At 42.9% G+C, this 24,979-nt stretch overlaps 1 protein-coding gene across 3 annotated transcripts in view; it reads right to left on the minus strand.

The window, feature by feature from the left end:
* The window catches only part of TMCC3 (transmembrane and coiled-coil domain family 3), a 350,901-nt gene that overhangs the window by 162,019 nt on the left and 163,903 nt on the right, over positions 1 to 24,979 (minus strand). Inside the window, exon 2 of one of the 3 annotated variants that reach the window (XM_029206696.1) lies at positions 23,041 to 23,106. The exons of the other annotated variants lie outside the window; for them this stretch is intronic. The gene's annotated coding sequence lies outside the window, so the exon portion shown is untranslated. The remainder of the gene's footprint in view (positions 1 to 23,040; positions 23,107 to 24,979) is intronic. 3 annotated transcript variants of the gene reach the window in all.

The raw sequence follows: 24,979 nt of genomic DNA on the forward strand, positions 1-24,979 counted from the left end.
ACCGCAAAAAAAAAAAAAAAAAAAAAAAGAATCCGCCTGCCAATGTAGGGAACACGGGTTCGAGACCTGGTCCGAGAAGATCTCATATGCCGCGGAGCCACTAAGCCCATGCTCCACAACTACTGAGCCTGCGCTCTAAGGCCTGCGAGCCAAAATTACAGAGCCTGCGTGCGACAACTGCTGAAGCCCGCGTGCGTAGAGCCTGTGCTCCGCAACAAGAGAAGCCACCGCAATGAGAAGCCCGCGCACCGCAACGAAGAAGAGTAGCCCCCGCTCACCACAACTAGAGAAAGGCCGCGCACAGCAAGGAAGACCCAACACAGCCAAAAAAACAAAAACAAAAAATCTCTAGGTATAAATCAAGTGAAATCCTGGCTGTCTGACCTTAATTAGTCAGTGATGAAAAATTCCATAATCTTTTGAAGTATTACTTGAATTATTCGAAAGAAATGCAATGCAGACACTTCAGCATGTCTTACCTGAATGGGAAATTTACTGAGTACATCTTACATACCCATCACCTGATGTTCATGGTGAGAGACACAAAAAGGTACAAGAATTAGCTAGTAACTGATGCAAACTCAAGACTACCTGGCACCAGAAACCAAACCAAGGAAGGCAGAATGTACATTTTAAATATACCAAGCATATTTAAATGTGAAAGCTTCTTAGAACTTTGTATTTGTTTCACAGAACTCATAGTCTTGTTGGGAGACGTTTCACCAAACTGAGTACTGGTGTTCCATTTCTGTGGTCCTGTTAATTGGAAATAGTTTTATTTGGCAGACAGAATAAATAATTTATATTTATTTAAAATAGTTTGGTAACTACGTACCTACAACTCAACACTGTTGAACCCCAGGGCTAATGAGACCTGATGCTTCACACCTGTTGACTCAAAGTGCTGTGAGCACAAAGGTCATCCTTAAATCTCCGTTTGGTAAATCTGAATTGCATGAGTGATTAGGTAAGAGTGTGACCCATTACCTATTACTGTAATAAAAAACGACTCAAAGAGCATGTACTTTTACTACTGTAGGAGCCCCGTGGCGTAATATTATTTTTCAACAGATGGCAAGTAATATTCATTAGCAGACTTTTCGTGTCCTTCTGCTCACGTTTAATGCATGAGGTTACAGCCTAAGGTTAAAGCTGTTTTTCCTTAAAATACTCAAATCTAAGTCTGCCCTTGGGTCAGCCTCACTAGAATGGAAATTGGGAAGGGAATGATTGCTTTTGTTTTTATGTCACCACGTCCATAATTAGGTGGTATTTTTAAAAAGAAAAGAATCGATAAGTTCCAGGCACGATACCCTTGTAACCTTGTGCAGTTTTGTAACCCAAAGTGGTATACTGGTAAATATTCTTTTTAAATCTCAGATAGCCTTCTCTCAGTTGCCAAGAGTATATTCAGTAAATCAAATCTACTTCCTTCAGTATTTGAAATCCCATTTGCATCCCGGTAGAAACACATTTCCTGAAGAAAAGGGCCAACGTTTTAAAAAGGAAGCTGAAGTCTTTAAGCTTGGGTTAACTCTTCTAAAAATGGAAAAAACTTTTCCAAAAATCCAGGCAGGATTTGAGCGCCTCCTACGGCAATGGAAATGGGGAAAGCATCCCTTATTTCATGGACATTACTATACAAATTACAAAACATACTGGAACCACAGCAACGAACTCCACAGAGTGTATCTGCAGCTTCTGATAGCAACCTGGGCAGGGGGAGGGAAAAGTAACTTGTTTTTTCAATGAAAGTATAGTTGATGTAGGATATTATATAAGTTACAGGTATACGATACAGTGATTCACCACTGTTAAAGGTTATATTCCATTTATGTTATTGTAAAATATTGGCTACATTCCCTGTGTTGTACAATATACCCTTGTAGCTTATTTCAGACGTAATAGTTTGTACCTCTTATTTCCCTACCCCTAAATTGCCCCTCCCCCCTCCCACTCCAAAAGTAACAATTTTGGATTTGGGCGTTTGTGAGGATACTTTCTATCTTCACTATCCCAGACTTCCCTAGACCTTCAACTCAGGGAGAGCACATTATGCATATTCATTCAGTTGACTTAAAAAAAATGCACAACATGCGAGTTGCCAGTTAAGTTTTATTGGGGGCAAAATGCAGACTGCAGCCCAGGAGACAGCGTTTCAGATAACTCTGAGAAACTGCTCCCAGGAGGGGAGGGGAAGAGCCCGGATATATAGGAGTTTTGCAACAAAGGACAGGTAGTCGGAACGTCAAAGGATTACTGTTAGTCAAAGAAAACCAGATATCTCAAGTTAAGGAATGTAGCGCCTTTCTACGTATGGGAAGATGCAAGAGTCTGGGCTCACTGAAATCCTTCCTTTGATATGCACCGCAGCTATCCGGGGCCAGTATCCTGAAGCATCCCGAGTTTCCTCAGGGCTCACCACCCGGAGTGACTGCAGTCTGATGGCTGCTAGATGGCAGGTATTCTTTTCAGCCCTGAGTTTCCTCAGAGCTCACCAGCTCATGTTGGAGGGCTGCAATCTTCGGTGACTATGAAATTCTTTGTTTATTGATATGGCAGGAAATATTCCATTTATAAATATTCCATTTATCAATTCAGATCTAGAGTGTGAGGAATCTTATTTTACTGGATTAGGCATAGAAAGTCATTACAGTTTATGAAACAGAACCAAGTGAAATGAAACCCAAAACAAGGCGGATAAACGGCCACAAGATTATCCCAGCTTTCCTGCTCTCTTAGTTCACCATCCCCCTTGGAAAATCTGTTTCCATTTTTGTTTGTTTGTTTCCATTTTTTTAAGAGGTACACTTGAAACAACTACTGCACCTTTCTCCTGTGAATAAAATGAATCACCAAATTAATGAGAGTGGCAATTGCAATCCTCACTTGGAAAACACTTTGTTTTATGAAACACACTGACATGCCAAGCAAACCAGCCAGTTGATGTTTTTTGAGGGCCCACTGTGTGTCAGGCTTTGGCCTGGCTGTAGGGAGACAGCAGCAGAATGAGACCATCAACAGCACCTGGACGAGAAGAGCAAAGCACTGATGGGGCAGAACGACGCTAAGCGAGTAAGTACAGTATGCTGTGGGCTCCAGGCAAGAAACAGAGCTGTGACGGGGGCCTATGACCGGGAGACCTAACCAGATCTAGCAGCTGAGAAGGATTCCCAGATAAAGAGACATTTAAGTCGAAGCTTAAAGAAAGAACAGCTTTCAAGGGGGTGCACAAGGAATAGAGAAAGACAGCTGAGGGGAGAATGGTGTATATTTGAGAAATGGAGATAAATCTATAGCAGCTGGAAAAAGTAAGGGATAAAGCTGGAGAGAAGGCAAGTACCAGATCATATAGAGCCTGGTGGGCCAGAGGAGGGAATCTAGAATTGATTGCCAGGGCAATTAGAAACCACTGATCCATTCTAAGCAGAGAAGTCATATGATCTGATAGTTATTATTGTTTGTGGTCATTTTAGGTCACTCCTGCTACAGTTGGGGTGGAAGTAGAGAATCTAGTTTCTTTCTTCTGATAAAACTAAATAAAGAAGAGAACATGCGTAGGTACCACACCCACTCCACCTCCTTTTTTTAATTAAAAAAATCTCTAATTACGTAGCAGGGTCCTCTGAGTAGCAGGATGTAGGTACAAAACTATTATTCAAAACCAGATGTTAATAAGCTTCCTGTGGTCAAGGGAAAACGTTACAATTCATATCTGGGGTTTGCCCAGGTATGATAATAAAGAAAAGCATTCTTTATTCTGAGAAGTAGCATTCTAGTCATGCAAATGTTAGTGGGATACCTACTGTCCTTGGGTAGCTCTCCAAGCCAGTAACATAATCCAAAAGCAAACGCTTCAGATGTTATTGTGTCCCCTTTACTAACTGAAAAGGCTGTTCCACTGTGAGAAAGGCACATCTTTACAGAAAAAAAAAATTTCTACTGCTTCTCATAGAGTTCTGCATTTTTGTGGAAAATATCATTTAACAAGCCAGTGGTAGCTGGAGGGGCTGAGTAGATTCAGTTACAAGCTAGGAGGCTACTGCTCTCTACTAGGCTTGGAATAGAGTGGAGAATTCAGCTGAGAAATGCTGTGGGATAAAAAGAATAGGACTTCTGATTCCCCAGATATGGTGTTCTAAAGGGTTGGAGGAGGACTCCTGAGCAATTGGTTGGGTGACAGGTGCAACCCCAGAGGAGCCAGAGGGGACGTGCAGGAGTGTAGGTACATTCGGACACACTGAGTGGCCATCGAGTGCAGACGGAAGTAAACAGATGGATAAGTAAGACTGGAGGTCAGAAGAAAGGGAGGAACAAGAGAGTTGAGCGTGGGAGTTGTAGGCATTTCGATGCTCTTTGAAGCCAAGCGTGGTCTATAAGAGAGAGCAAGATGAGAGGGGAAGGGCCTGCAACAGACCCAGAGAGATGCTGGACTATCTCGATAGCCTCCTAACCAGCTCCCTGCCTCCACCCTTGCCCCCAATAGTCTATTCTCCAAACAGAATCCAGGGTGATTATTTTAAAACTAAAGTCATTCTTTTGCTCAAAACCCTCCAATGGCCTCTAAGTTCACTCGAAGTAAATCGAAGTCCTTACAATGAATCGAAGTCCTTACAATGCCTGAAAAATGCCTCAGGATCTGCTCTGCCCCTCTCTTCACCCCAGGCTGCTTCTCCGACTTCATCTCCATGTCTACCCCTCTCCTGCTGGGCTCACTCTGCTCCAGCCTCACTGATTTCTTGCTGTTCCTCAAATGTACCAAGTACTTCCCGCCTCAGGGCCTTTGCACTTGCTGTTCCCTTTGCCTGAATGGTCTTCTAGATATTCTACGTGTATTACTTCCCACTTCCTGAGATCTCTAGTTAAATATAAGCCAACCAGTGAGGACTTCCCTGAGCGGCCTATCCTAAATTGAAGCATTCATCCATTCCCCTTTCCCTGCTTTCTAAAGCTTATTAATATCTGATATATAACCACTTGACATATAGTTCATTATATATAATATAGTATTATATAACATAGTAGTATATGCTATATACTATATTTATATTTACTATATGTCAATCATCATCTGGTATAGTATATATTAATTTTTATAATTTCCCAGCTCCAAATGTAACTCCACGAAGCCAGCAACTTAATTTTATTCACTGCTGGATTCCGAGAGCCAAGAAAATTTCCTGGCAAGAAATATGTACTTGCTAAATGATTTGTGGAATAAATTCCAACATTTCATGATACCATAGAAAAGTAGAAGGGATTGAAGGTGTTAAGAGGAAAACAAGAAAACAGTGTCACTGAAACCAAGGAAGAGTATGCTGCTAAAAGCAATGGTTAACATTTACTATTGCTTATCGCTGTAGCAGACACTGTGCTAACTACTTCTCATGAACTATCTCATTTAGACCCCGCTACAATCCTATGAGGAAGTTAAGTAAATTTCCCAAGGTCACTATGTATACTAAATCCCGCTGAGAGAGGAATTAAATTGTGTCCTAAAAACTGCCCACTGAATTGATTCACATGGAGACCACTGGTGAGCTTAAGAAAAGCCTGGCAGTGTCCAGACTGGAGAAGAGTGAGAAGTGAGAGGGAGAGGAGGAAACGAGGACAGGGAAGCAGCCAGGTCTCCCCAAAGTTGGCCTGTGAAGGAGAGGATGGAGAGAGAGCTAGGGCTACAGTTAAAGGGAAGGTGGGTTTTTTTCTGTTCTTTTTTAAATTGAAGTATAGTTAATATACAATATTATGTAAGTTACAGGTATACAATATAGTGATTCACAATTTTAAAAGATTATACTCCATTTATAATTATAAAATAATGGCTATATTCCCTGTGCTGTACAATATATCCTTGTAGCTTATTTTATACAAAAGAGTTTGTTCTTCTTACTCCCCCCCCCCCATCTTGCCCCTCCTCCCTTCCATTTCCCCACTGGTAACCACTAGTTTGTTCTCTGTATCTGAGAGTCTGCTTCTGTTTTGTTACATTCACTAGTTTGTTGTATTTTTTAGATTCCGCATATAAGTGGTATCATACGGCATTTGTCCTTCTCTGACTTATTTCACATAGCATAACACCCTCCAAGTCCTTCCGTGTTGCTGCAAATGGGAAATTTTCATTCTTTTTTATGGCTGAGTAGTATTCCACTGTGTGTGTGTGTGTGTGTGTGTGTGTGTGTCTATCTATATCTATATCTATATATATATACCACTCTTCTTTATCCATTCGTCTGTTGATGGACATTTAGGTTGTTTCCATATCTTGGCTATTGAAAATAATGCTGCTATGAACATTGGGGTGCATGTATTTTTTTGAATTAGTGTTTTGTTTTTTTTTCCGGAGATGTACCCAGGAGTGGGTATATGAGAGTTCTATTTTTAGTTTTTTGCAAAACCTCCATACTGTTTTCCACAGTAGCTACGCTAATTTAGAATCAAGGTGGGTTTTATTTTAGGTGACAACAAGATAATTTGAATTTCTAAAACACAATCCCTTTTAGAGTTTTGCTTAGCAACTCTATGGGAGCGATCAGCATAGATAAGGTATTTGTTTTCCCTGTTTCCTGCTCCAAAGAAATTCAGATTTTTGCTTACAAAGTTGGTTTTTAAAAATCCTTGGCTATGCATAAAAATTGCTTGCCACATCCTACAGGATGGAGAAATCTATAGAAAAGATGTGTAATTGGGTCAACATAAAAAAGAAACAAAAAGACCTGCTCCAGTTCTCTTGGGAAGCTGAAAAATCAGGGCTTTAGAAAACTCAATGGAGCCATACTATTCTGTGACAACGCGCAGGAGAGGGCCACACACTGGACCTCGAGGCAGAAAACCCAGCTGGCTGGTCCTTCTGGGCTAGCCCCTGTTGAACTTTGTCACCCTGTGCAATCTGCCCAACTTCAGTGTCAGGATAATGTTTATTATGGCTCTCTTGGCTCTGGGCAGAATCAGATGAGGTGGAGCCAGTAAAAGGGCTTTATACAAATGCAAGGTATTGCCAGTATTTCCTGTGATTGAAGGTAAGTAAGCATCAAACGATACTTACTATAATGTATGCAGCCTGGAAGCAACCTGTTTGGATATGTGTACAAACATTCACCAACTGATTCAAGGGAACAAAAAAAAAAATTCAGCGATTTCTTAACAATTCCACAAGGTCATTTATTTAGACCTGCATATTTACCTTTCATTCCTACAACTGGTGCTGTGGAAGCTGACTGACTGTGAATCAGGTTAAACCAGGCCTAAGCTTGAAGTGCTGTCTGCTCTCTGAAAATGCTGACTGTGACATACTTACTTTCAGTTTGCTCTGAATCTGACAATGTAGCAATTCTGTACCCAAATCCTGGCACATCTAAATACTTGTGCATTTACTAACCAAAGAAAAACCAGTACAGCCAGTCTAAGTATAGACTAAACAAGCTTCCAGCCTCTCTCCTAAACACTTCCCAATTGAGGCCTTACTTAGGGCAAGATCACACATGACTCCAGCCCTGTACCAACTCGCTGAATGCGTTCATTTCTTATGGAGACATGGACACGGCCACCTCCAATTAGAGGGACAAAGAAGAGAACGGTTAGGGCTTTACTTTTAATTTTTAAAATGTGAAACATCAAGTCCTGCCCTTTAGCTATCACTGTATGTTACAAATATTGAAAGTGTTGAACGGGGTTGGGGGGGCGGAGATGGTGGATTAAGTGTTACAGAGACCAAATGCATCAGGTGTTTCACTTATGTAACATTCTGGGCTCCAAGAACCTCTGAGTAGGAGTGAATCAATCCCACATTCAAACAGATACCAGCTAAGTCACCCTTTCCACACAATTCTTCCCGGCATCCTCCTCTCTCTCTGCAAAACAAGATTGGTTCTCCTTCCTTTCCCTGACCCCCAGGGCCTGGGGTCCTCTGCTGCCCAATGACAGTAACACTCAAATTGCACCATCTGAGCTCCTGCGGCTGTAGCTAGCAACAGCCCAGGTGGGGCTGGGGAGAGTAGAACTTCGGTGATGCACTCGTGACTTCTAAAAGAGTTGCCTTCTAAGGCTGCCAGGGAATTCTCCTTGCTTCCAAATCGGCCGTGACTAGGATATTGAGTATTTTCAATGGAAAAAAAGGGAGGAGGGCTTCCCTGGTGGCGCAGTGGTTGAGAGTCCGCCTGCCGATGCAGGGGACACGGGTTCGTGCCCCGGTCCGGGAGGATCCCACATGCCGCGGAGCGGCTGGGCCCGTGAGCCATGGCCGCTGAGCCTGCGCGTCCGGAGCCTGTGCTCCGCAACGGGAGAGGCCACAACAGTGAGAGGCCCACGTACCGCAAAAAAAAAAAACAAAACAACAAGGGAGGAGTCGGGTGGGAGAGGAAAAAGAAGGCAGTACAATTCTGCTTTACTGGGTGTTTGGCACCCGAGACTGAAGTTGGACTGGGAAATAAATATAATTGAAACCAAGTCCCCCTAAAACTAAGTTCCCTTACCAAGTTGATGATTAAACACTCTCTCCAAAACTGTAGTCCCATTCTTGTCCCCTCTGACCTCAATTCTGTGCTAACTGAACACTAATCAACCAGTCAGACGACTAAGATTGCTGTTGTCAATAACATTGTTAATGTACTAAAATTGCTATTCTAGATGTCATCTTTAACGGACAAACTCAGGTTGTTTCTCTAGGGCAAGATGAGCTCACAGACCCCCAAGCCATGGACCACCCGGACAGAGAATGGTAAACCAGAGACATACTGACTTCCGAAGGCACCATTAAGAAATGTCACAAGACGATGATGACCAGGTTCTTTGTTCTTCTCCTTAAATTGACCCCTAACTCAAAGACCAAGCTGGAGTGTATCTGAGGCTTGTCTCCCACTCCCTGGCTTGGCGCTCTGCAAGAAGTCCTTACTTTGCTGCAAACTCCTGCTGTCAGTTTGGCTTTCCGCGCTGCGGGCACACAAGCCCTTTGCTCGGTCACATGATGATTATCACCATTGGTGAACTTCCACAAACTACCTCTGACCAGACTTTCCCTCCTCCCTTTCTGCAGCTGGCCCACCCTCCGTGCCTCAGCCATCCTGCATCGCTCACCATTCCCTACACGTGCTAACCTGCCCCATCTCCGTGCTTTGCACTCCCGCTGATGGGATAACCCCTCCTCTCTCGCAGAAACCCCACCCTCTGGGCCCAGATCAAATGCTCCTCCCCAAAGAAGTCTTCCTCAATTATTAGAAGCAATAACTTCTTCCTCTCATCCCAAATAACATTTTGTCTACATCAGTAAGTAAAGCTGGTAATAAGCTTACTTACTGAGCACACACTATGGGACAGGAATCATGCAACGCACTTTATACATTTTATTTCCTTTAATCCTCACAATGACCTCCATGAGGACACACCGTTATTATTATTGTTCCCTTTTGTAGATGAGAAAACTGAGGCAGAGAAAGGTTAGGTACTTTAAAAGGGCAGTGGGGGCACTGGACTGGGGCTGGTTTGACTCCAGAGCTCACATGTTCTACTGCATCTTGCCTTGTATTGTAATGATTTGTGCATGTGTCCCACCTGCTCTATGAATTTCTGAGGTCCTATATCTTTGGATATCCCATTATATTAACTCAGGGCCTGGCTCAAAGTGGGTGCCTGAATTTGAGCAAAAGTAATTTGGTGTGGTTTTATGCATCTCTAGATAGATCACTGTGCCTGATTTTCCCAGGCATATGATCCCTCTCGACTGCATCCAGCATAAAGGCTTTAGGACAAGTCAAGAGCAGCAATTATAACTGGCCGTCCAAAGTCAAGAATCCAAGACCTAGGGAAGTAGGAGAAATATGACCCTTGAAACTTTCAAGCAGCATCAAAGGGGCCCACGGGACATGGGTACCACTGTTTCCTAATTTTAGTGACCAGGTATCTGAGACATATAAGAACTCTTAGAACGGCGAGTCCTAGGAGGGTCTTTCTTTGCAGGTAAGTTCATTATAAATGTATGTGTGTTGCAGTCAATGTTTCTTCATATTCTCTGTTTTCAGTCTCGTGGAGAAAAATAAATTCTTGTTGAGAGCACAAGCCGATATGGCTCAAACAGCAGATGGGCTTTCATGTTAAGTGGACTTGGTCTGAATGTTCTGTGGAGAAGGAAAAAGTCTTCCTCCACCCTCTTAGGGTCCCTGGCTGGGCCTGAAAAGTAAACTGACAGGAGAAAAGCATACACGTTTATTTAACATAAGTTTTACATGACACAAGAGCCTTCATATGGAAATGAAGACCGCAAAACAATTAAGCCTGAGTATGCTCACGCCAGTTTTGATGGAGATTGTACAGTGGTGGAGGAATATGATAGGCTAAGGAGTGTGAGGTAACTGCAATAAACTGGGGGAAACCGGGCAAATCCTGTTTGTTCAGGTTCTCTCCGAGGTCCCTTTGTCTTTGGAGATAAGGATGCTCCTTTCCTCCAGGTGTAGGGAAGACACCTCTCCCCTGAGGGTTTTAGAACCTGTGTCAGGGGAGAACACAGAGGAAAGGTCAGGGTGACCCTCCTGCTTGTGCTGTTTTCTCAAATTCCTTCAGCTAAAAATATTCAATATGCCAAGTGCCATATTTTGGGGTAGCGTGTCCTGAACCCCATCAGTCCCAACTCTGCCCCACTTCTGCGACTTAACATTTGTGCCTGGGTCTCCCTGTCTGATAACGGAGGTAACATCAGCACCTATTCATCCGTAAGGTGACTGGAGGACAGAATGGGATAATGCCTATAAAACACCCAGCACTGTATAGTCAGGAAATGTTAGCTCTTATTATTTAGCAATTACTATTATTAATATTAAATGGCTACTGTTGGAAGGCATGGTTTATAGCTCACAGGAACACTTTTTTCATCTGAAAAATTCCTCACTGAAGTTTATTGGTTAGTGTTATTTTTTTCTGCTCTACAGAGCTAACAGTGAATATAGACACCCACACCTCTGAACATAAAGAATGAGGAGAGATAAACTGTAGCAGGACCACCGAACAATTAGAGCTGCTTGAAATCTGAGACTGTTAGCAGCCCCCCTTTCTCTACCCAAGGGAAGATGCCTCATATGGATGTTGCCTTTGGTTCAACTTCAGCCCCCTAAGGTCCTACTTTTAAGAGCCTAGCCACTCTCCCCAGCTACTTACAATGATGATTCTCAAACTTTAGAGGCCATAAGAATCACTTAGGGTGTTTAACAAATGCATATTCCCAGGCCCACCACAAAGCATTATGTTTTGTTTTGTTTTTTTGCGGTATTCGGGCCTCTCGCTGCTGTGGCCTCTCCCGTTGCGGAGCACAGGCTCCGGACGCGCAGGCTCAGCGGCCATGGCTCACGGGCCCAGCCGCTCCGCGGCATGTGGGATCTTCCCAGACCGGGGCAGAAACCCATGTCCCCTGCATCGGCAGGCGGACTCTCAACCACTGTGCCACCAGGGAAGCCCAAGCATTATGATTTAATAAAGAGCATCCCAGGTGATTCCAATAACAGTGGTGCGAAGTAACTGACACCTTAGAAATACTTAACATGGGTAAGTTTATTTCCTGCATTAGAAAAAGACGGAAAAACTTCTTTTAATTTTCTAACTATCTACATTTTTAAAAAAAACGAATGTTGGGGCTTCCCTGGTGGCACAGTGGTTAATAATCCTCCTGCCAATGCAGGGGACATAAGTTCGATCCCTGGTCCGGGAAGATCCCACATGCCGCAGAGCAACTAAGCCCGTGCACCACAACTACTGAGCCTGTGCTCTAGCGCCTGCGAGCCACAACTACTGAGCCCACGTGCCTAGAGCCCATGCTTCGCAACAAGAGAAGCCACTGCAATGAGAAGCCCACGCACCGCAACTAGAGAAAGCCCACATGCAGCAATGAAGACCCAACGCAGCCAGAAATAAATAAATAAGTGCGTGTGTCTATTAGCTATGACTTATTCTGGCAAGTAATTTTTAAAGTCTCCCTTAACTTCTTGTTGCTGATGAAACACTGAACAGTTACTCTATTGTTCCTTCCCAAGGTTGTAGACTGGTGTATTATTTTAAGACAGGCCAAGATCTTAACATGGTTCTTCTGATTCTGGGACAAGGAGGCCTGAGTTTACTATTACTAACAAACTCTGTGGCTTCTCTTCCAAATGGCTACAGTCAGAGTGGTGATGGTGATTACAGAGAACATGATGAAGAGATGGCTACAGTCTCTGAAGCAGAGTGCTCACAAACCTAAAATTCAGTAACATCTGATATATAACCATCTGACAGATATACATACATATATATATACATACACACACACACACACATATATATATATATATATATATATATATATATATATATATATATATATAATATCAATCCCCAGAGATCTGGAACAGAGGACATCAGGAGAGAATGCAGTTGCAAATACTAGATCTGCTCCAGGACCAACCAATCAGAGCATTCATTCCTTTCCCTTGACTCCAATGACTGGGGGCAGCATAGTCCTTAAGACCAATAAGACCACAAACTCTAGGGGCAGACTGCCTGAGTTTCAAATCCAGCTCCTATACTCACTACTGTGTGATCCTGGGCAAGTCACATAACCTCTCTGTGCCTTGATTTCTTCATCTATAAAATGGGGTGTTGTAAGAATAGAGTTGGTTCGTAGTAAGTGTTATCATTATTAGATGTTATTATTGGATGGTCATGTGACCCAAACCAAGCCAATGACATTCAGTCCGAGGACTTTTGCTGGAGATACTTCAGCTAGAGTTGCTAAATTGGTGAAAATATAAGCTGAGAACTGCCAGGGGCCACCTGTGGAGAAAGTCCTCCTGAGACTGAAGCTCCCACAGAGGAGAGCTGAGAGACAGAGCAGGCATCTGGGGTTTAATGTTATTGTTTGAGAACAGAACCTAGTCATGCCTGGACATCTAGTGTGGGACTTTTCAATGACATGGGCTATTAACTCCCCCCTTTTTTTTAAGTTGGTTTGAGTTGGTTCCAATTACCTGCAAACAAAAGGATTCTGACCTAGCTTTATTGAGACATAAACCACATGCTATACGATCCCCCCATTTAAAGTATACAATTCAGTGGTTTTTAGTACGTTCACAGAGTTGTGCAACCATCACCACGATGTAGAAGCTTTGATCCAAAACTCCTCAGAGATGGCTCAGTAGGCATGAGGTGTGAATGGCGGTGGAGACGGACATGTACAAATCTGCTTTCAAAGTCGCCACAATTTTGAAACTACTTTTAAAGTTGGAATCAACCAACCTTTTGATTTGGAAGTGGCTTACAGCTCAGCACAGTATAATGGAAAAGAAGTGAACTGGAAATTAGAACCCCTAGTTTCTTTTGAAGCAAATTATCAAATCCCTATGATCCCTTCATACTCCACATAATTTTATAGTTTTAGTCAAATCCTGTTATTTTTCATGATAAAACTGAGGACCAGACAGGTTAAGCCAACTGCCCAAGCTGACAGAGGGATTTACTGTTAGACACATTCAAGAATACAGTTCAGTTTTCTCTGTTGCTAGTTTCAAGAAGTTCTTACTTTTTCTGCAGGATTTCATAACTCAAGATCCAGGTCAATCCCTTGAAATGCTTGGAGGTTAAGAGAGTCTTTGAAATACTAATCAAATATTTATTCATTCATTCTAGAAATACACTGCGATTAAGGGTATTCCCCAAACTTATGTTCAATTTCAGTGTTGTCTCTCTTTAGATAAGACAGTGTTCTACCTATAACCAAGAGGAAAATTAATATACTTTCTTTAAAGCAGGATATGATAGTTAATGGTAAAAATATTCTATGGTGTTTAGTATGTTAAGTAGATCATGGACTGGCAAGTTTCTACACACGTTTGTGCAATAATCTTGGTTTGCAGAACCAGGAGGTTTAATTACAAAAAAAGTCCTGCTGGCGATAAGGATGGATGATGGTTAAGGGAATAACTGCACTCTTCATCTAATAAAAAGAAAGAGATTTGATAACCAAACTGAAAATTTAGAATAATTTCCGCTCTAACAGCCCGAGGGCCTTTAGATGAGTTAGCAAAGACATAAAGAACCCTTTAGTTGTTAATAATTACAAATCTGTCCAACTGGGCACAAAAGAACTCTCTATACAGGCTTTTGAAAGTTTTAGAAACACACTTCCTGGAAGAACCTGAGAGTTTGGATCTGGCCAACAAAACGTAATGCAGTCTGGGGCAGGATGCATCGTACTTAGCCATATTCAAGGACAGAAAGGCATTTGCTTTATCTGGGATATCCTGTGAAAACACATTAAGAACACCCAGGGAAATATCATCAGCAGGGGTATTATTTGTGGTCAACGTTGGTTTTTTTTTGTTTTTTTTTTAACATCTTTATTGGAGTATAATTGCTCTACAATGGTGTGTTAGTTTCTGCTTTATAACAAAGTGAATCAGTTATACATATACATATGTTCCCATATCTCTTCCCTCTTGCGTCTCCCTCCCTTCCACCCTCCCTATCCCACCTCTCTAGGCGGTCACAAAGCACCGAGCTGATTGCCCTGTGCTATGCGGCTGCTTCCCACTAGCTATCTATTTCACATTTGGTAGTGTATATATGTCCATGCTACTCTCTCACTTTGTCACAGCTTACCCTTCCCTCTCCCCGTGTCCTCAAGTCCATTCTCTAGTAGGTCTGTGTCTTTATTCCCATCTTAGTCATCGTTGTTTTTAATGCATGTTTTTTCCTCTGTGACTCTAGATAAAATTAGTTGAACCCTGTAAAAGAGTATACTAGATGTTTTATTTAAGTCACAAGCAAGAGGTAGTAGAATTTTTACACGGAGTTCAGTGGTGAGATCTTTGTATGGGCTTCAAGGGGAAAATAGTGAAAAAGAAAGGAAAAATTGTCCATAATTCCACCAGCCTGATACAACTGTTATGAGGGCTTTGATGCATTTTCATTTACTTTTCTCCTAAGTAGTCACTGTATACACTTGCAATTGAGAGGAGAAAAAGCTCTAAGATGTCCTGGCGAGACCTGCCTTTACCGAACTATCTTCCTTCCCAGCACATACATTCTCAGCCTTCAAAACCAACAAGCCCCATCCCATCACCTCAGCTAAGGTGGTTAATACAAGCCCAGGATTCCCAGGGATGCAGGCAAATAAGCATCATCACCAGGCTGTCACCCCCATACAGTTCTGACAGCCCAGTACCCCAAACCTCTCCACTCTGTCCTCAGAACCCTAGTACTTCATCAGCAAATTCCTCTCTATCCTCAAACTTTGAACGTTTTCTTCACTTTCTTATTCTAATTGAAACCTTCGGTCACTGCTTCCTCTGCTGTTTCCGCCCCCACTCTCATCATGCTATTGCCCCGAGTCCACCTCCAAAGTTGGCCTCCTTGCTCCTCTGAGTCAAACATCTTCCTTTCTCTCTATACTCACCAGCTTTTTTATTTATTTATTTATTTTTGGGCGGTACGTGGGCCTCTCACTGCTGTGGCCTCTCCCGTTGCGGAGCACAGGCTCCGGACGCGCAGGCTCAGCGGCCATGGCTCACGGGCCCAGCCGCTCCGCGGCATGTGGGATCTTCCCGGACGGGGGCACAAACCCGTGTGCCCTGCATCGGCAGGCGGACCCTCAAACACTGCGCCACCAGGGAAGCCCTATACTCACCACCTTTTAAGAGTTGTCATTAGACTCGACCACAGGCTGCTTCTCCTCGCTGCAGTTACCAAGAGAAAGTCACCCCCTATCACTCTCCTCTCATTCTTTTTTTTTTTGGCCATGCTGCACGGGCTTGGGGGATCCTAGTTCCCCAACCCGGGATTGAACCCGGGCCCTTGGCAGTGAGAGCGCGGAGTCCTAATAACTGGACTGCCGGGGAACTCCCCATCTCCTCTCATTCCTTAAAGATTTTAGCCCCTGACTCACTGTTACCTTTGCCAACATTACTTATGTTATAAAATACTTCGTGATTTCCAAATCCACAGGGGAGCCTCCCAATAGCCCTGCCTCTAGACTCCTTGACCACTTTTCCATCAAATATCTTGTCCTCCACCCTACCTCAGCTTCCCCCACAGTCATGCTCTAGACCGTGTCATTGCCAAAACCCCGCTGCCTCTCTCATCCATTTCAAGCATCCCAGCCACCACTTCCTTGATTTCCAGCTCACTCCCTCCAGTACCCTCCCAATCCACGGAGACCTATGATGCACTGATCCTACCATCTGTTCACTATCATTAATATCCTCCATATCTCCACTTAGCTTCTTAAAGCAGCTTATCATTCACTTACTTATATCCCCAACTCCCTTGCCTCTCCTTCCCTACATAGTATTCACTCAGCAAAACCATTGCCTTGGTTAAATCTGACTCTCCACTTACTCTGTGCCTGCACGAGTGTAGCTCAGCATGGCTGGAAAAGAACATACCCATGTGGCTGCTCTCATCTTAGATCCATGACCAGAAACCAGGATTGCCACCTGGTAATCCTGCATTTCCCCGGTCCCTCTGCTCTTCCTCTCTCCTAGACGGTTAATTCATGTCCTCTCTCTTCAAACCTCCAATACCTCCTCCTCCCCCATCCTCACCCTTGGCTCATGATTTTGCTTTCCACTTCTCTGAAAAAAAAATAAAATAAAATAAAAATGTAGCAACCAGGAGAGAACTTCCACAAGTTCCCACTGCCACATCGACCCACCATGTGCATCGGTGCCCATACACACACTGTACTTTCCCTCCTGTCGCAGATGAATTGTCTGTGATCCTGAGGCCAACCCTCTCTTCCTGCTCTACATCCCAAACCCCCTTCCCTACTCAAGGGCATCTCGCCAGCGATTCTCCCCTCTCTTTCTTGCATCATCTTATTTTCTCCCTCACGGATTGTTTACAACAGCACACAAACATGTTGTTATCTTCCCATTCTTAAAAATCCCTCTCTTGACCTCATTAACCTCCATTAAAACTAAGTCAAATCTTGTCCATCCGGCTTAAAACCCCTGAAATAGCTCCCATCCCACCAAAGGGGAATGGCCACCAAAGGCCTCCACAGCTGGACCTCACCTACTCCTTCACCTTCTGTGCCTCGGCTCTTCATTTTTCCAAGCACACATGCCCAGCATGCTTTATTGGGGCCTTTGTACCTGCTGTTCCCTCAGGCTGAACACCCATTCCCTCACTTCACACCTTTAACCAAATGTGTCATCTCAGTGAGGCTTTCCTTGGCCTCCCTGTGTAAAACTGCAATGCGACCACACTCTCGATACTCCGTTCCCTGCTTTATTTTCCTTCTTTGCACTTACCGCTTTCTAACATATAATGTACTCACTTGTTAGGTTTATTGACTGTTTTCCCCAGTCAATATCCACAGAGCTGGACTATAAACCCTGTAAGAGCAAGAATTTTTTTTTTTTGTCTACTTTGTTTACTGCCAATGTATCCTCAGCACTGCAGTGCTTGGCACGTAGTAGGTGCTCAATAACTATCAGTTGAATGAATGAATGGTTAAAATTAAAGACACGGGCATAACGTCTTATAATTTTAAAGCTTTCACAATCATGTTTATTGACAATTCTCCTACAGCACCTGCATTAGAGTTCTCTGAATCAAACACAAGGACCTTCGTTTTATCATGTTCTACTGTAAACATGTCCTTGTCTTTCAAACAGAAATTGATTTCAGAATGGGAAAAGTGAAAATCCTGGAGCACCTTCAGTAATTCACCGAGTCTCTTTCCCTGCTTTCATTTTGGTTTATACTGAGTTTGGTATGGAGGGAGGAGGCCTTTGTCTTGGGGAGTAGAGAAGACCTTGGGAGGATTTCAGAAAGAATATCTGGCAACAGAAAGCATCATTCAGAGCTTAGAAAGAAACCTGTTCAGAGAGTAAGGGGGAAAAAAAATAGTCACTGGAAAGAGAAGGTGGAATCAGTCACATACCACCTGAGAATATGGTTCTCTGGGTCAGAAGAACACTGTGGCCCAAAGCAGCTTCCAAGATCAAAGGAAAAGTGGCATTCCACAATAGAAATAAAGATTTTAGCCATGATTAAAAGTAAAAATAAAAACAAACCCACAACAGAGATTCCAAAACAACAGGGAGACAGTGAGCTCTGAAGCTGGAAAGACCTCAGTCTGAGGCTGGTCTCCCGACTTCCCAGCGCTGGGAGGTAGTTCTAAGTGCTGCCTAGGAAACGGGAGGGGCTGCGCGGATGTTAGCTCCTCCCCCACCCCAACCCCCAACTGTGTCCCCAGAGCCCAGCATGGGCTGTAAGACACCGAGCGGATGCCAAACAAATAACACTTTAGTGCACAAATTCATAACCCAGGAGAAGGAACTTCTCAAATCGAGCTGCCTCTACCTTCGCACCAGACTTCACAGAATTTGCTTGTTTCTGGTTTTTTTTTTTTTCTCACTTCACTGCACCCTCTCACCGTCTGCTTAACCCGCTCCTGAAATCGTCTTCCCATTTGTTTGTGTCTCCACTCCACAATGGAGCTGGCGTTGGAGACATCAGTCTCTCAGCTACCAAACATTAATTTCCATTTAAAAACAAAGTGTTTTCGCAGAGAAATGGGACTCAGGAGGCACCGTGCACCCTGGGCTCCTCCACTTATTACTCCAGGCTGACAGATTTTTCATCAAGTTATTGTTTTTCTCCTCTGGAGGAAAGCTTATTTCCATAGAAGGATTTCCCCCCTTTGTGCTCATTCTTGGTTCACAGTTTTAGTGTTTACTTTTGCTTTTTATCTTTGCATAATCCTTTCAGTTTCAAGAATCTAAAGAGATTCTGGATTGGAATCCCTTGCTCTTCCCTGAAAATATCTCTGGTTCCTGCCAATAGGGGTTGACAAATTTCCCTAGTGTTCCTTTCACATCTTTGTAATGCGAAAGGGTGCTGGTAAATCGTGTGGACAAGCCTCAGATAACCTGGTGTTTGTTTATGGGATATTTTTCAAGTCTTCAGCCAAGACTGTGCAACAATAAGTTCGTCTCAATGGAGTTCCTGGAGAGAGGGTTCCAGATCAGTCTGGACTACGTAACCACTGACCTATTCAGAAGTCCAGCAGAGTTAAAGAGGTGCAGGGTCTCTTTGCTTGGAAGGCTGGGAAGCCCATTCCTCAGAGAACAGCTATGCCCACTGAAGCAAGAGGCTACTCTCCCCAAGCAATAGGAGGAGGGAGGCTTGGGAACTGCTTGGTAAACACTGGAGCAGCAAAAAAAGTGACGTGAGGAGGGCACCCCCAGCAGAACATAATCTCCATGAATGAAGGCAGGGGCCTCTTTTTGTTTTGTTCACAACGTCTCCAGCACCTAACTATGTGCACAAGTAATAATTACTGTTCAATAAATATTTATGGAATGAATGAATGAATCAGGTAGAAGGACAGGGCACCACGAGAATCCTCTTGAATAAAAAGGGCAGTTTTGGAAGGTGTTAAACATGCTGTTGCCATGTTAAGTTTTACTAGAAAATGTTTGTAATTCTACTGAAACCCCAGGTTGCTGTGGCCTGGAGAATAAAATGAGTCACCAAAGCTTTTTTTTTTTTTTGCCGTACATGACAAACCAAAAAAGGGGGCTTCAATCAAAAACTATAGGGCTTAGTATGGGCCAAATATGGTGCTAGGCAGGAGACGAAAAACTGAGATAATGACTCTTATACACAGAGCTATATCTATGTGTTATTATGTATGTGTATATAGAAATATACGGTTACTATTTATCATCACTTGCCTCATGTCAGACTCCATTTAATTCTTCTAATACCACTAAGATGTTGTAGCATTATTGTTTCCATTTTACAGACACAGAAATAGAGGCCAAGAAGTTTTAAAAAAGGCTGAATATAAGGCAACCTTGACAATAAGGTGATTCTTCCTTTCCCCAATGAAACAATTACCCTCTTCCAAAGATTCTTGGCTAACTTGAATAAGAAAGCTTTTAGAAACAGCAGTACAAAATCTCTTGTATGCACTATTCAAAATAAGGAACCCACCAGAGTCACTTACTTAATTCTTCTTTTGGCCAGAAGAAGAAAAGACAGAAATAAAGTTTGAGGATCCCTTTCTTGAAAAGATAATCAAAACTTTACATAACCTTGGGGAGCTATAGTTACCAATTTGAATAATGTTACCCCACGACAATTAATTGACAGGTAATGTTATTAGCATTGGAGATACTATTAAATTTTAGAAAATCTGGATGTCTCCAAGTGGGTTTCTTAGAGACAACTCTAAAAAGGTGTTTAATGGTTACTAAAAACAGAGTAGGATTTTATTATGGGAAGGTTTTCAGCCTCCAACTTTATCCAACAGCTTTCTCTTCTAAACTGCCTTACTGTTTAACTCTCAGTCTCTGTACTTACATTAACACCCTCTCTTGCAGGCCTAGGGTTTTTTTAACCAGCAATTGCTAAAAAGGAAAACTGTTGTTTCAGGCCACAGACAAGATTTCTTTGCTGAATCTGAGTCAGAAACATAGAAAGTAAATCTAAGCCTAAACCAAAGAATATGAGAATAAATAGATTTTAGGAAGGAATGTAAGACCTATAATATTTCTCTTCTAGGGAGGTGAATAATATGTAATCAATATCTATTAACATTTATCAGTTTGATTCAATACACATATTTCAAATGTCGTCTTCATCACTACAGCTACTTGAGTCAACTAATAGTTTCCTGCAGTCTTTACTAAGTCTACCTTGTTTCCTTAGTAGAAACACACGACTACAAACATAGCTCCTTTCCCCATCATGTTGTTCAAACAGCTGCATATTATTACAAAACATATTTACCAATTCTCAGAACTGAACACTGGATTGTTTCCAAATGGTCAATATTACAAAGGACATTGAAATAAGCATCCTTAAGGATAAGCCTGTGCATATGTTCTTAACGACGTCTATAGGATATTGCTAGGTCATAAAACTGAAGGGGACCCTATGGGGTCTTCGGAGACAGGCCCCCCCACCCATCCCCGCCTCCCTGTGTCTCCAGCCTCCTCCTTGTAAAAAAGCTTTAGCCTCCCAGGCCTTCCCCAAGTTCCAAAGAGCAAATTTAATCAGAAAAGTTACAAAATCAGAAATAAACCAAACAAAGTCAAACAAGACAAAATTATGACAGTTTAACCATAAAACAAAGTTAAGGATCTTTAGTTCCTCCTCAAGGGCCACAGGTAATATCCTGAGCCATATCTTTGAGTTGTTTTATAGATACTAAAACCCCCATCAGGTGGAAGAAGTTAACTGCATGCTAACCAACAGCACATAGACCCCAGACTGGTTAAAATCAGAAAGTTGATGACTGAGATTCCCAAAACATCACCCTGTTACATCACTATCAACCAATCAGAGAATTGAACACAATCTGATCACACACCCCATGACCCTCTCCCTCACACTTTCTTTAAAAACCCCTCCCTGAAAGCCACTGGGGAGTTTGGGTCTTTTGAGCACGAGCTGCCCATTCTCCTTGCTTGGTGCCCGACCATAAACACTGTACTTTCCTTCACCACAACCCAGTGTCAATAGATTGGCTTTGCTGCAAGTCAGGCTAGCAGATACTAGTTTGGGTCAGTAACAGTCAAAGGTGTGCTTATTCCTAAGGTTTTGTTTTGTTTTTTAACATCTTTATTGGAGTATAAAAAAAAATGTACTGATTTTGACTAGTTGAAGCCTCACACTTCTCTGAGAAGAATATCTTACTATGTTCAGTTTATAAATAAGTGAACTGAGACTTTTATTTTTTTTTTCCCGGTACGCGGGCCTCTCACTGTTGTGGCCTCTCCCGTTGCGGAGCACAGGCTCCGGACGCGCAGGCTCAGCGGCCACGGCTCACGGGCCCAGCCGCTCCGCGGCATGGGGGATCTTCCTGGACCGGGGCACGAACCCGTGTCCCCTGCATCGGCAGGCGGACTCTCAACCACTGCACCACCAGGGAAGCCCTGAACTGAGACTTTTAAGAGTTCTGGCTGAGACAGTGAATCAGCTTCAAAGGCTCTGTGGAAGTACTAACGCCAATTCTTTGTCCTCCAACTAAATGATTGCCAGAGACTCTTTCACATGTGCACTTATAAAAGTGATTTGTAACTGTCTACCTGGTGGATCTAGCCATATGTTAAACAGCTGGAGCCAAGAATGTCAGATCCTGCACAAATGCCAAGAAGCATGAGAGATGGTCTGCAATCCTCCTCACCATTTCCCAGTCACGCCCAGGGTCAGAAGTAGTGCTGAATATCTTCCAGCTGCCCCTCAGGATCTACTCTACCTTCCCTGGGAGCCCAATCTACATGGGCTGCAGCAACAGCCTCCTGGTGGGCTCACCGCTGGGGAGCACCGGCAGGAGAGGGGAAAGAAGAGTGAGGCTGGGGTATTCATTCCCCCGGTTTCTATGGCTCACTGTAAGCTGGCTGCATCCTTTAACCAAAAGTCACAGCTCTGGTCAGGCAGCCCCTCACACAGCCTCTTGTCCCCGGGTACTGGGGACCATTCCCTTCCTCTTCAGCTCTAGGGCTGGTATCAGCCCTTCCGTTACCAGCCTGAAGCAGCCCTGCACATCTCCTGCATTTCCTCTCCACCTCTGTAAGGAGTTTCTTTATTAATTCTCTTCAAATTATGTGTGTGTGTCTCTTCACAGATGCGTGTGTGTCATTTATTTCCTGTTTGGACTCTAGTTGATACCGTAGTCTTGTCAAAGGCCCAAGCTGAAGCCTTCACAGTAAATGAAAAGAAGGACACCACTAGGGCTTCCCTGGTGGCGCAGCGGTAGAGTCCGCCTGCCGATGCAGGAGACACGGGTTCGTGCCCCGGTCCGGGAGGATCCCACATGCTGCGGAGCCACTGAGCCTGCGCGTCCGGAGCCTGTGCTCCGCAATGGGAGAAGCCACAACAGTGAGAGGCCCACATACCGCAAAAAAAAAAAGGGACATATATAATCTTAGGAAGCCTGGAGGAGGAACAAGAATGAATGGGCTTTCCCAATCAGCCCATAAACAAACTTCCCACAAAGAGTTGGTGGTTCCCTCAACATGTAGTGAGCACCTATTATGCGGTAGGCCTGGTTCAGGGACTTTCACATACATCATGTCATCATGTGCTGTGTGGTCTTGAGCAGACTTGCAACCTCTCTGCATCCCAGTTTTTCATCTGTAAAATAAGAAAAATAATAAGACCTACCTTGTAGTGTTATTGAGAGAACTAAACGAGATAATACATGTAAAGTGCCCAAGACAGGACATAATACACGTTCAGTAAATGTTAGCTATTAATAGCAATGATTTAGATGAGACAATAGTTACGATAAGAAGAATAAACAACTCTTAAAACAATCTTCTGAGGTAGATATCATTTCCCTCATTTTAAAGACGAGTAAACTCAGGCCTCATGAGCTACACCACAAAGAAGAGGCAGAAGAGAAATTAACCTGGGGGCTGCTTCTTGATAGTGGGGATAGAAAAGACCACAGTGACCTGCTGACTATGCTTTCCATGTGAGAATGAATTCTTTAATGAGCCCAAAAGACAACTAACCTGTTAGTCAACTAAAATATAAATACCGTCGTCCCTCAGTATCACCCGGGATTGGTTCCAGGAGCCCTGCATATACCAAAATCCAAGGATGCTCAAGTCCCTTATAGGAAATGGCTTAATATATATGGAATTTTAAAAAGCGGTACCGATGAACCTAGCGGCAGGGCAGGAATAAAGACGCAGATGTAGAGAACGGACTTGAGGGCACGGGGTGGGAAGGGGAAGTTGGGATGAAGTGAGAGAGTAGCACTGACATATATACACTGCCAAATGTAAAATAGCTAGTGGGAAGCAGCCGCATAGCAGAGGGAGATCAGCTCGGTGCTTTGTGACCACCTACAGGGGTGGGATAGGGAGGGTGGGAGGGAGACGCAAGAGGGAGGGGATATGGGGACATATGTATATGTATAGCTGATTCACTGTTGTACAGCAGAAACTAACACAACACCGTAAAGCATTTATACTCCAATAAAGATATGGGGAAAAAAGAAAGAAAATGGCTTAGTATAGTCAGCCCTCCATATTCACAGATGTGAAACCCGAGGATACTGGAGAGCCAACTGTATATTTATTGAAAAAAATCCCCATACAAATAGACAAGCTATTCAAATTATCCAAAACTATTCACAGGTTTGTACAGTTCAAACCTGTGTTGTTCAAGGGTCAATTGTACATACGTGTATATGTATACACAACACATACTGAAAACTAAAATAGAAACCATGATATTTTTTAACCAAGTACCACTGATTTTTTTTGAGTCTTCGATTATTAACAAAATATCTTATGCTTGCTGAATTCAATTACCGAATTCACTTGTGCAAAAAGAAGTGGCTGATGCTTTCTCAAAATATTCTGTGAAGAGCTATGGCACCAGAGGTCTTAGATCTTCATCTGAAGATAAAGGTTTCCTCAGGGAGTTATAGGGAATCTATAATTTTAAAACCATATAAAGATGGAAAAAACACTTATGTAAAAGTGATGACATTCTTTAAAATTGATCAACATCTTCTCATTGTTCATACAACATTTAATTAATCCTAAAGAAGTTTTATTACTTTCATGTTTCAAAAATAATACACAACATATATTTAGGATCTTAAAATCTCCTGTCATTTTATAGATACCTTCTTTCTACACCTTCTGTTATCTTGCTTTAAATAAAAATTAATTAATTTTTTTACGAAAGGAGAGAAATTAATTCGAATCCTGTTGATACCAAATCTGTATCTATTCCACCTCCCACGTGCCACAATTCACGGTCTACATAAGGGATAACACATGTGACCCACTGCTCTCACACTCTACTCCCCGAATGAGTAATGAAAGAGGGTCCTCTTTCTAGCTGACTCTCAGAATTCCTCCTAACATACTACCCTAAGCAGCCACTAACAGTCAATCGGAGTTGAGCTGTGACAGACACCTCATCTGCTATCTCTGAAGGAAAACATCAATTCAGATGAACAGGACAAAATCAGATTCAAAAAGAA

This window comes from Monodon monoceros, unplaced genomic scaffold (assembly GCF_005190385.1).
Source record: "Monodon monoceros isolate NGI ecotype Baffin Bay Population unplaced genomic scaffold, NGI_Narwhal_1 Super_Scaffold_6, whole genome shotgun sequence".
In the NCBI taxonomy this organism is placed as follows: Eukaryota; Metazoa; Chordata; class Mammalia; order Artiodactyla; family Monodontidae; genus Monodon; species Monodon monoceros.